Source organism: Triticum dicoccoides, chromosome 3B (genome assembly GCF_002162155.2).
Source record: "Triticum dicoccoides isolate Atlit2015 ecotype Zavitan chromosome 3B, WEW_v2.0, whole genome shotgun sequence".
NCBI lineage: Eukaryota > Viridiplantae > Streptophyta > Magnoliopsida > Poales > Poaceae > Triticum > Triticum dicoccoides.
Window position 1 is genome coordinate 698,794,605 of NC_041385.1, and position 13,346 is coordinate 698,807,950.

Genomic DNA, 13,346 nt, shown 5'->3' on the forward strand with positions numbered 1-13,346 from the left:
GGGCGGCCGGAATTTATGAGGATTTTTATAATTTGGCTGAGAATGCAGGCATCACCGACTTCCTCCATGATCAGTGTGATCAATACCTCCTACTCACCAATACCTTCGTGCAAAATTTTCACTTTCATGCTAGGAAATCAACACCCATGGTAGAGTTTTATTTATATGATGAGCATAAGGAGATGACGCTTTATGAATTTTGCGAGGTTTGCAAATTACCTTATGAGGGCAGCGTCAGTGAACCACGTCCTAGAGATGTGGAAGATTTTATCGATGAAAGTTACCATAGGGGAAGAGAGAGGGGTGTCGGAAGCGATAGTGGCTAGTTTGCATTTTCCTATTCTGCGTTATTACTCATTATTTGGTGGGAGGTCTTTAATTGGTCATGGGGAGCGCTGAGGCCTTAGTGCCCCGGACCTTGTTGTTTTGCGCCATGCTTTACTTCATGATAGAACTTTTAGTTTGGGCGCTATGGTTGCTCGACGGTTGAGTCTAAACCGTTCGAGAGATCCTGTTTTCGGAGGTACCTATGCCTCCCGCCTTGCTAGACGCTTCGAGATACCACTTAGGCATGATGAGGAAGAGGAGATGTTGTTGCCCACTAGGTACTTAGACTATAATAGTATGGTAGCACATGATTTTATTAGTGATGATAAGGACGAGAGACTCATCTATGACCCGGTATTCAGCCAGAAGACTTGTCAGATTATTACTTTGCCTGCACCTTCTTTGTTCGATATTCAATCAGGCAGGTACCTCATCATGCCCGAGGACACTTATTCATACTGCGAGCGGACGCGATCCCCAGTTCCTGAGCTAGAACCATCACATGATTCGTATGAGGAGTATGTTTATCAGTGGGAGCCACAAGAGCTCGCTAACCAGTGGAACCATCAGGATCCTCCTCGGTACCCAGGAGAGGGCTACTTTGATCCATGGGCATAGACCAGCTTAGGCTAAAAGCCTAAGCTTAGGGGAGTACATATTTCTCACCGACATTACATTCATGTTCACACACTCATTCCAGTTGTCAGTGTTCATACTTTTTCATTGTATTATCCATGTTAGTTTATTTCTTTTTCTCACTTTCTTCTTGTGTGTTTGAAAAACTTTGAGAAAATCCAAAAAAAATAGTTGTAGCTTCTTTTTAGTTTTTCTTTCCATCCTTGTTTAGTAGTAGTATTAAAGAAAACCCAAAAGGATTTCTCGTTCTTCTTTTGCTTGTTGGGAGCTTTCCTGTGTAAATATTTGTTCTCGTTCTTGTTTTACTCTCTTCAGAAAAACAAAAACTCCAAAAATATTTTAGTGTGTTTCTTTGAAATTCTTTTCTTTTCTTTGGGTCGAGAGGAGAAGACCACGATGAAAATGTTGAGTGGCTCTCATATGCATTATTGTTGATCTAACGGAGAGCCCATATTACTTTGTCTTTGCCACCTCTTGAGCTTGCGTTGGTTTTTCCCTTGAAGAGGAAAGGGTGATGCAGCAAAGTAGAGTAAGTATTTCAATCAGTTTGAGAACCAAGGTATCAATACAGTAGGAGACAACGCACAAGTCACCGAATACCTGCACCAAAAATCAAACAAACTTGCACCCAACGCAACAAAGGGGTTGTCAATCCCTTCATGGTTACTTGCAAAAGTGAGATCTTATAGAGATAGATAAACGGTAAAGTAAATATTTTTGGTATTTTTGGTTTATAGATCAGAAAGTAAAATATTGCTAAATAGTAGATCGGAAACTAATATGATGGAAAATAGAACCTATATGATGGAAAAGAGATTTAATATGATGGAAAAGAGACACGGGGGCCATAGGTTTCACTAGTGGCTTCTCTCAAGATAGAAAATAATACCGTGGGTGAACAAATTACTGTCGAGCAATTGATAGAAGAGCGCATAATTATGATGATACCTAAGGCAATGATCATGAACATAGGCATCACGTCCGTGTCAAGTAGACCGAAATGATTCTGCATCTACTACTATTACTCCACACATCGGCCGACTCCTGCCTACATCTAGAGTATTAAGTTCATAAAGAATGGAGTAACGCATTAAGTAAGATGACATGATGTAGAAGAATTAACTCAAGCAATATGATTAAAACCCCATCTTTTTATCCTCGATGGCAACAATACAATACGTGCCTTGCTTCCCCTACTGTCACTGGGAAAGGACACCGCAAGATTGAACCCAAAGCTAAGCACTTCTCCCATTGGAAGAAAAACCAATCTAGTAGGCCAAACTAAACCGATAATTCGAAGAGACTTGCAAAGATATCAAATCATGCATATAAGAATTCAGAGAAGATTGAAATAATATTCATAGATAATCTGATCATAAATCCACAATTCATCAGATCTCGGCAAACACACCGCAAAAGAGTATTACATCGAATAGATCTCCAATAACAACGAGGAGAACATGGTATTGAGAATCAAAGAGAGAGAAGAAGCCATCTATCTACTACCTATGGACCCATAGGTCTATGGTAAACTACTCACGCTTCATCGGAAGGGCAATGGTGTTGATGTAGAAGCCCTCCATGATCGAATCCCCCTCCGGCAAGACGCCAGAAAAGGTCCCTAGATGGGATCTCACGGGTACAAAAGGTTACGACGGTGGAAAAGTGTTTTCGTGGCTCCCCCTGATGGTTTCGGGGTATAAGAGTATACATGAGGGAAAGAATTAGGTCAGGACACCCTCAAGGGGCCCACGAGGTAGGGGGCGCGCCCTCCACCCTCGTGGCCACCTTGTTGCTTCTCCGACTTCATCTCCAAGTCTCCTGGTTTGCTTCTGGTCCAAGAAAGATCATCGCGAAAGTTTTATTCCGTTTGGACTCCGTTTGGTATTCCTTTTCTATGAAACTCTAAAACAGGCAAAAAACAGAAACTGGCACTGGGCTCTAGGTTAATAGGTTAGTCCTAAAAATAATATAAAATAGCATATTAATGCATATAAAATATCCAAAATAGATAATATAATAGCATGGAACAATAAAAAAGTATAGATACGTTGGAGACATATCAGTCTTCTCCTTCGAAAATATGTTTGCAGGTTCCAGCTTAGTCCAATGCACGTGCACTATTATTATTATCCACACTGTTTGGTTGTGCAGGTGAAAGGCAATAATGAAGATATATGATGAAATGATTGAGATGGAGAAAAGTTGGTATGACTCGACCTATTTTGTTTTTGTAAATATGATTAGCTCATCATTTTTGATTCAGCTCATTATGAATGAAAAACATTTTCAATGACAATTAGAGATTATAGTTACTCATTCCATGCTTAATTAGCTAGGAGTTTATAACGATTTACCTTGCATGCCAACATGCTTTTAAAATGGTTGCGATGTAGTATGATAGGATGGTATCCTCATTTGAATGATTCGATGGCTTGACTTGGCACATGTTCACGCATGTAGTTGAAACAAAATCAACATAGCCTCCACGATATTTATATTCATGGGGATTTATATCCTACTCATGCTTGCACTCAATGTTGGTTAATCTTAATGCATGTTTATGACTGTTGTCGCTCTCTAGTTGGTTGCTCCTCAATCTTTTGCTAGCCTTCACTTGTGCTAAGCGGGGATACTGCTTGTGCATCCACTTCCATAAGCCCAAATTTGTTCCATATTAATCCACCATACCTACCTATATGCGGTATTTACCTGCCGTTCCAAGTAAATTTGCATGTGCCAAACTCTAAACCTTCAAATAATAATTTTTTTGTATGCCCGAATCGCTCATGTAGCGACCGGGGGCTGTCAGTATCTTCCATACTAGGTGGGTTATTGTCATGATGAGTGTTGATTCACTTGTCATTCACGAGAAAGTGGATGGTAATCAGGATGCCCAGTTCCATGCTCAAATCAAATCAAAATATAATATCGAACAAAACTCCCCCAGGATTGCTGTTGGTATGGACGGTACCCATTGTTTCGGACCAGCCATGGAGTGTGCTTGTCGGTGGAGGGGGAGTAAAAACTTTACCATTCTGTTTGGGAACTGCCTATAATGTATCTAGTATGGAAGATGCTGAGATCTCTTGGTTGTTATGTTGACAATGAAAGCATACCGCTCAAAATTATATTCATCTATGTTTTAAAAGCTCGAGCTCTGGCACCTCTGCAAATCCCTGCTTCCCTCTGCGAAGGGACAATCTATTTAATTTTATTGTTTAGTCATCATCCTCTTATAAAAAGCACCAGTTAGAGAGCACCACTGTCATTTGTATGCATTGTGATTAATTGGTATTGAGTATGACTGTGACTGGATCTCTTTTACCATGAATTACAATGTCTAGTCAGTCCTTGATCTTCAGGAGTGCTCTGCATTTATGTTTTGCGGTCTCAGAAAGGGCTAGCGAGATACCATTTTGTCATATTATATCATGATTGTTTTGAAAAAGTGTTGTCATCTGAGATTCATTATTATTGCTCGCTAGTTGATTATGGCATTGATATGAGTAAATGTGAAACCTAAGTGTTATTGTGAATATAGTTAGTTTATGATATTTGCTGAAAACCTGAATGTTGGCTATACATATCTGCAACAACAAGATCAAACAGAGTTTGTAGAAGTTTTTCTTTATCACTTTCAGTTTTTCAAATGAATTGCTTGACAAGCAATGGGTTAAGCTTGGGGGAGTTGATACGTCTCCATCGTATCTACTTTTCCAAACTCTTTTGCCCTTGTTTTGGACTATAATTTGCATGATTTGAATGGAACTAACCCGGACTGGCTCAGAATTGCCTTGGTGTTATTTTTTTGCAAAAATAGTTCTCGGAATGACCTGAAAATTTACGGAGAATATTTTTGGAATATATAAAAAATATTGGTGAAAGAATCAACCATACGGGACCCACCAGTTGTCCACAAGGGTGGAGGCCCCCCTAGGGCGCGCCCCCTACCTTGTGGGTCCTCTGGACCTCCTCCGACCCTAACCCCAACTCTATATATTCACGTTCGGGGAGATAAAAATCTGAGAGAAGGATTCATCACATTTTACGACACAGAGCTGCCGCCACCTCCTGTTCTTCATCGGGAGGGCATATCTGGAGTCCGTTCGGGGCTCCGGAGAGGGAAAATTGATGTCATCGTCATCATCAACCATCCTCCATCACCAATTTCATGATGCTCACTGCTGTGCGTGAGTAATTCCATCATAGGCTTGCTGGATGGTGATGGGTTGGATGAGATTTATCATGTAATCGAGTTAGTTTTGTTAGGTTTTGATCCCTAGTATCCAATGTATTCTGAGATTGATGTTGCTATGACTTTGCTATGCTTAATGCTTGTAACTAGGGCCCGAGTGCCGTGAATTCAAATCTGAACCTATTATGTTTTCATGAATATATTTGTGTTCTTGATCCGATCTTGCAAGTTGTAGACACCTATTACGAGTTATGGCCCGCATACCCCAAGGTGACAATAATTGGGATTCTTTCCGGTGATTACCGTAGTTTGAGGAGTTCATGTATTCACTAAGTGCTAATGCTTTGTTCCATTCTGTGTTAAAAGGAGGCCTTAATATCCCTTAGTTTCCATTAGGACCTCGTTGCCACGGGAGGGTAGGACAAAAGATGTCATGCAAGTTCTTTCCATAAGCACGTATGACTATATTCGGCATACATGCCTACATTATGTTGATGAACTGGAGCTAGTTCTGTGTCACCCTAGGTTATAACTATTGCATGATGAATGCCATCCAACATAATTATCCATCAGTGATCCATTGACTACGAGCTTTTCACGTATTGATCTTTGCTTTGTTACTTTGCCGTTACCACTGTTACAATTGCTACAAAACTGCTATTGTTTCTTTTGCCACTGTTACCGTTACTTCCATACTACTTTGCTACTAAATACTTTGCTACAGATATTAAGTCTTTTAGGTGTGGTTGAATTGACAACTCATCTGCTAATATAGTAATACTTGAGAATATTCTTTGGCTCCCCTTGTGTCGAATCAATAAATTTGGGTTGAATACTCTACCCTTGAAAACTGTGGGTTATCAGTCATGCACAACATGACCGCACATCTAACATGCAAAACATCCATGTAATCACGAGGGTCGACTCTGATACCAACTTGTAACGCCCCGGACACACCCGCTGGTTACTGACCGTTACTCCTGGTCGAATCTAGATTGGCCCCATAGATCAACACTAGTCTTCATGTGCACTTTTTCCTCACTCATGCGCACCTGGGACCAACTTCCAAGTCGGTCACCCATCCTGAAATTGCTACAGGACGAGCACACTTAACTTTGGAGTTCTTTCCGAATGGGCTCCCAAAAAAGAAGGAATTCCTTGTTGATATGAGTAGTCTATTGATGACCCACAAGTATAGGGGATCTATCGTAGTCCTTTCGATAAGTAAGAGTGTGGAACCCAACAAGGAGCAGAAGGAAATGACAAGCGGTTTTTAGCAAGGTATTCTCTGCAAGCACTGAAATTATCGGTAACAAAGAGTTTTGTGATAAGATAATTGGTAACGGGTAACAAGTAACAATGTAACAAAGGTGTAGCAAGGTGGCCCAATCCTTTTTGTAGCAAAGGACAAGTCTGGACGGACTCTTATATAAAACAAAGCGCTCCCGAGGTCACATGGGAATTATTGTCAATCTAGTTTTCACATGCTCATATGATTCGCGTTCCTTACTTTGATAATTTGTGGACCGGTGCTTGGATGTTGTCCTTACTTGGACAAGCCTCCGACTTATGATTAACCTCTCTCGCAAGCGTCCACGACAACGAAAGAAGAATTAAGATAAATCTAACCATAGCATGAAACATCTGGATCCAAATCAGCCCCTTACGAAGCAACACATAAACTTGGGTTTGAGCTTCTATCACTCTAGCAACCCATCATCTACTTATTACATCCCAATGTCTTCCCCTAGGAGCGAACAATGGTGAAGTGTCATGTAGTCGACGCTCACATAACACCACTAGAGGAAAGACAACATACATCTCATCAAATATCGAACAAATACCATATTCACATGATTACTTATAACAAGACTTCTCCCATGTCCTTAGGAACAAATGTAACTACTCACAAAGCATATTCATGTTCATAATCATAGGAGTAATAATTATCATTAAGGATCTGAACATATGACCTTCCACGGAATAAACCAACTAGCATCAACTACAAAGAGTAATCAACACTACTAGCAACCCACAGGTACCAATCTGAGGTTTTGAGACAAAGATCGGATACAAGAGATGAACTAGGGTTTGAGAGGAGATGGTGCTGGTGAAGATGTTGATGGAGATTGACCCCCTCTCGATGAGAGGATCGTTGATGATGACGATGGCTTCGATTTCCCCCTCCGGGAGGGAAGTTTCCCCGGCAAAACAGCTCTGCCGGAGCCCTAGATTGGTTCTGCCCAAGTTCTGCCTCGAGACGGCTGTGCTTCATCCCAAAAGCTCTCTTCTCTTTTTTTTCCAAGTCAAAACACATCATATAGCAGAAGGTGGGCACCGAAGGCCTGCCAGGGGGCCCACAAGCCAGGGGGCGCGACCCCCACCCTTGTGGCTACCTGGTGGGTCCCCTCTGGTACTTTCTTCGCCCAATATTTTTTTATATGTATACCAAAATAATTCTCCGTAAGTTTTCAGGACTTTTGGAGTTGTGTAGAATAGATCTCTCTAATTTGCTCCTTTTCAAGTCCAGAATTCCAGCTGCCGGTATTTTCCCTCTTCATGTAAACCTTGTAAAATAAGAGAAAATGGCATAAGTATTGTACTGAAATATGTAATAACAGCCCATAATGCAATAAATATCAATATAAAAGTATGATGCAAAATGGACGTACCATCTATCATCCCTATTAAGCCAGGCTCTCACACATGGTGATTAAGTTTATTGATGATGGTATAATGGTGCGGGCAAAAATGACACATACATCATTTTCATCTTGAAAGGTAACAATCCCATATGCTTAACGAATTATTGAACCATCAGTTCATGCAATGTCATATATAAGGTGATCTCAAAATGTCTTGTCAGCCGACTAAGGCCCTTTCTTGATGAGATAATTCAGAAATCCAGAGTGCTTCTATTCCTGGGAGGATAATCACTAACAATGCAATGATCCCGTTTGAATGCTTCCACAAAATCTAACATGGCAGGAATTCTCAAAACACCTAGTGTGAGTAAGCTTGACCTCGCCAAAGCCTATGACGTGGTCTATTAGAGTTTCCTCGAATGGGCCCTCCGCGAGTTAGGCTTTGGCGCGACTTGGATAAGTGGTGATGAAATGTGTCAGATAGCTGAGATACTCGGTGAGATGTAATGGAGAACTCCTCTTAGTCCCTCGATACGACTTCACCAAGGAGACCCATTGAGCCCTTACCTATTCATGTTTGTAACAGGTGGGCTTGCTAAAATCCTTTATAGAGTGGTGGTGAGTGGGAGGTTAACTCCATCAAAGTGACATGAAACAACCCAGTATCACTTATCTGTTGTGTCGTTGATGATAGTATAGTTTTCTTTAAAGCTACACTGGTGAAGCGGAGGTGGTGAAACAAGATCTTTGTGAGTTTCAAAGATGTACGGGACCAACTCCTTAGCCCCAACGAATGCTCTATCATGTTTAGCCTTGTCTGTCCAGCTGATACCCAACAAGAGATAAAAGAGGACCTCAGTGTCGTTGCTACCACATTCGAGAGTAAGTACTTGGGGCTCCCCACCCTGGAAGGTAGAATGAAAGAAGAAAATTTCAGGTCATCATAGAGAGATTTACCAAAAAATACAACAGTCGGTCAAAAAGGTATATGTGGCATGCAGCTAAGGAAGTGCACATAAAGTCAGTTATTCAAGCTCTCCCTACTTTCTCTATGGGATGTTTAAATGAATGTTGGCTTCTGTGAGAAATATGAGAAAATTATCAGAGTTTTTTAGTGGGGGGATGAAGAGGGGCATCACAAGGTACATTGGGTGGCTTGGAACCGTATGACAATGCCAAAGAGGGTTGGCGGCATATGATTCAGGGACATGCACCTCTTTAACCAAGCGTTGTCGATACGACAAGGATGGAGATTAATCTAATATCTAGATAGCATGTGCGCATGTGTACTAAAATCTAAATAGTACCCAAACTCTGACCTCCTTGACACATTTTTTGCATTAGACGCTTCCCTATTTTGGAGAGGTGTGGAGTTTGGCCTTGAACTCCTAAAAAAGGAATAAGTTTGGCATGTTGAAATGGAAAAATATAAAAATTCATAGAGATCAATGGATCCCTTGAAAATAAGGTTTGATGGCGGCAAAATTTGTGAGGATATACAAACTTCGCTAGGTAAACCAACTCATGCTCCCAGAGCAGAAGAGTGGAATGTAAATATTATCTGGCAATTTTTCCACTTCTTTCGTGCTGGTAATATCTGCAAGATCAAAATCCATGCAAGTAATGTTGACGGCCAAGTGGCATGGCATCCAGAGAAGGATAGTGTATTCTCTGTGAGAAGCGCCTATAGACTAGCTTTTATGAGCAAAGCCACGAACCAGTCGTCATGCTCATCAGCTGATTACGATAATAAAACTATTTGGGACCTAATTTGGAAGATTAAGGGTCAGAGAAAATCCAGATTTTCCGCTAGAGGGCTGCAACTAACACACTTGCGACGACACAGAACAAATGCAAACACACCATTGTGCATGACAATTTCTATGAGATTTGTGGCCATGCTACGGAGGATGAATTTCACAGGGTTATCTCTAGTACAAAAAGTAGGGCCTTAAGGCGGTCTCCAAGGGGGAAATGGGCAATGCCAGATGAAGATAAATTTAGGTTTATTGGAAACGATTGCCTGCAACCCCTCTAAGGATCGGTGGACGTGAAATCCATGTCAAAATCATGTTGCTCCTCTGGCGAGCTTGGTTCTTGCACGATGACATAATCCATGGGAAAGGCAAATAATCTATCGAGGCCAACGGGTTTCCTCGATTTGAGGAGGAGGTTGGAGATGGGAGCGTGGGTGCTGTGTTTGAAAAGGGGAGGGAAAAGTTGGAGATCCGTGCAAATCCATGCTTGGAGAATGTCATTCTCATGGTTCAATGGAGGCCTCCCACTCAGGGGACTGTTAAATTGCATTGTGATGCTTCAGTTGTTCTAACTATTGGACAAGCCACTATTTGTGTGATTGCAAGAAATCATAAGGGGAAACCTTGTTTCTACATGTGTCAATGCACCAGACCGTGCAACTCAATCGAGGAGGCCGAAGCGTGTGCTGCCTTGGTATGTTTATCCATCCTGTCTGCATACTACATTGGTCCGATTATCCTAGAAGTCGAGTGTGAGCTAGCCAAAAAGGTACAACGGGGATGCTTAATTGCCCTGCATGCTTTCCGTTGATCGGGACATCAGAACAATTTCGTGTCCAGCTAAATTATTTTGGTCAAGCGGGAGGCGCATGCTTTGGCGGCTGAAGCTAGAATAATTGGTGACAAGACCCTCACCGATGTTCCTAGTAATCTTCGTAGTATTTTGTTGGCTGGTTGTAAGGGCATCTCCAACATTATGTACTAAATCAGACACACAAATTGTATCCAACCGTATGCATCAAATAGGCATCAAATCGGATAGCAACGTGGATCAATTTTTAGTGTACCCCTTTGAATGACAGAAAATGTTTGGACCGCGCAGTCCAAATATTTAGGGACGGTTTGGTGCACGACACTGGAGATGCCCAGGTCATGGATCGGCAGGTTTCCTCTTGCGCCAGAATCGGATGGACGCGCACCCTCGTGCAAGGAAGGGTTGAAGGCTTCAGAGGCATCCAAAGCACGTGTGGTTAGTAAATCCACCTTGCTTTGTCAAAGGAAATTCACTACGGCGCTCGGTTGTAGAGTGCCCAACCTCACACTTGCACAGTCAAATCAAGTGCGCTCCAAGCAGTTGCAACCTCACGCCCTTTTGCTTTTCCTATAATCAATTCAAGTGCGTTCCAAGCAACTGAGACCTCGCACGTTTTTTGGAGTAATTTCCTTGCAGTTATCATTTCCTCTAGTAGCATGCGGCTAAAATGCCCCCAAGCAGTCAGATTGCTGCAGGCTCCATCATGCAGGGTACGGTGAGTTTGACAGGCAAGGTCGGGCAGCTCGTTTGATGCTCCCCTCTGTTGGGGCCTCGTGCTGGTTGATTCCTTGCAAAGCTCGCTTTTAATTTACCTTTCACGGGTGGATCGATCGATCTCATCTAAGTACGTGCAGTGCAGCATCTTGGCGCTAGCTTAGCTAGCAAGGTCTGTCTGGATCGATCGGATCCCGGTGGCTAGCTAGCGAGTTTCTTCAGATCTGGGGGTTCTCTACTTCTCTGCTCACACGGCCACCGCAACGCCTTTTCCGAACCGAATCGACCGTTCACCTGTTACGAGATGATGAAAGAACAAACACCTACTATGATAATTGCATACATGAACTTCTGCGAGGCACGGGAATGGAAGAATTCTTTCGCGATGGAGCACCAATCAGCTAGCGGTTTCTAGAGATAATCAGAGGCATTTCGGATCAGGCGAACCTAGTACACTACTCTAGCCACACAGCTAGGAAGTCCAAGTCACGAGTAGTTTGGTGTGCTTCAACGCACAGACGACCGACGAACAGTCACGACGGCCGCCGGGGCAGGTAGGCCGCGCCGCATTAGTGAGCGGCGACCCGATCAGCCGCGCCGACGCCACCATCCACGATCCGGGCCGGGTGGTGAGTGGGCTTGTCCCAGACCCCGACCCCGACCCAACTTGTCTGTTGTCCCGCGGGACCAGGGTCCATCCAGGCGGCCGTACGCTCCACCGACACCGCGCGGGGAAGTGGATCACGCAGCGCGCGCGGGCGGGGCCCGGGGCACCGTACGTGGTGGACGCGATGCCCTGTGCCTGGTTCCGTGGACCAGCGGAGTGGGATATGGGGCTGCGGGCCCGCGTGTCGGTCGGTGTGGCGCAGTGGGCGAGGTGCGTGGTGGGTGGCTCTCGCGGGGCTGAGGGGTTTGCGCAGTCGGCTCCCGCTCACGCGTTCGGCCCCATTTCCCGCGGGGTGTGCCGAGAGGAACGCGGCTGATGTTTTTTACATTCCACCCCACCGAAGAAAAAGGTCCATTCATTCCGCATTTTCGTGCACGATACTTCCCTCATACTCCCTGCGCACTTTCAGTAATTCTCAAAATTGTGAGCTTGACATTCTCCCAAAAAAGAAAAAGAAAAGAAGTACCCATCTCCTCTCAAGTTTGGAATCGACATGTTTAGGGATACACTTAGCAAAACGAGTCGTGCACTTGGAGAGCATGCTCCTAGAGAAACTAAGTATGTTGCCCATGATTTAGGCAAATTAGTTAGAAGCACTGGAAAAAATAGTGTGTTATAGCGTTGCTAATAGCATGCTATAGCGTGTAGATAATTATGTCGTTAAATTGATCAGTGTGCAATATTTCGCTAATAGCATATTTTCATTTTCGCAAAAAAATAATAATAGCATATTTTCATGGGTGACGCTATTTTGTATAGCGCGCTATTTTTTTTTCATTGGTTAGAAGTAAGGTGTGTGCGGGGTGGATGAGACATCCAACCTTAGAGATTGTTGATACTCTTGTAAAAGGAAATATCATGATCACCTTGCAATAAAAGAGTACTTTGATGAAAAAAAAAGAGGCAAACATTTAGGAATCTCATAACGCATGAACGTCGGGTCAAAGTGCATGGGAAATCGAATATTTTCGATAGCAAGTTTAATGACACAAGGATGCCAGCTTTAGTTGGCAAGCATGTCAATTTCGTGTTTTTTTAAAAAAATTAACAGAAAATTATTGTGTGTCTCAAGTAACTTGTCATTCTTGTGTCACTAGAATTGCCATAGAAAATATTCGATTTACCATGTGCTCGTACCTGACATCAGGTACTTATCATTTGGGAACATTCATGGCTTGATGAAGTAGGCTATATGCAAGTAATTTTTTATGCTCAATAGAGCTCACGGTTTGCTATCATAATTGGGAGGAAAACAAATGTCTCAAAGATCAGCATCACCTTCCTCCCACTCTCCCACAAGTTGCCTTGGAGATCGGCATCACCTTTCTCCCACTCTCCCACAAGTCAAGGTGACAAATAGTAACCATTACCCGCATCCATGTGGGTAATTATTGTATTATGAGTCAAGAATGAGCCAATTTTAATGCCCGCCGAGATGTTATTGGGTCAAATACCTTACGTAGCATGTAAGAGGAGGACGAGGACATGACAGACTTATATATGAGCCCTAAAATTAGTAGACTTCAGGTAATTCCAGGAGATACCCACCTCAGGTAATTCCAAATTTCTATTGTCCATGCTATTTGCC